This window comes from Phalaenopsis equestris, unplaced genomic scaffold (genome assembly GCF_001263595.1).
Source record: "Phalaenopsis equestris unplaced genomic scaffold, ASM126359v1 Scaffold000002, whole genome shotgun sequence".
NCBI classification, from domain to species: Eukaryota; Viridiplantae; Streptophyta; class Magnoliopsida; order Asparagales; family Orchidaceae; genus Phalaenopsis; species Phalaenopsis equestris.
In genome coordinates this window covers 54,175,067-54,175,329 of record NW_018164444.1, presented here as the reverse complement: position 1 = coordinate 54,175,329, position 263 = coordinate 54,175,067, and positions in this window count along the sequence as shown.

The window sequence follows — 263 nt, the reverse complement described above, 5'->3', positions numbered from 1 at the left end:
GTGGTAAAAATTTTTCACCAAGGGCCTTCCAAACCTCTCTGAGAGCTTCTCTAAGAGTCTCTAAGTTCAGTCCAATCCATTTCCCCCTCTCAATTCCACCACAGAGAGCCAATTTTGAGCTCAAATTCTTGCTCGAAACCAGAACAAAACTCAATCTCAACCTACACAGCACAAAACCTCAAATTAATTGGCTCTACACCTTCACAAGAGTGAAAGAAGCCAAAGCCCCATCAAATTCCCCTTTCACAGAGCCTCTACCATAG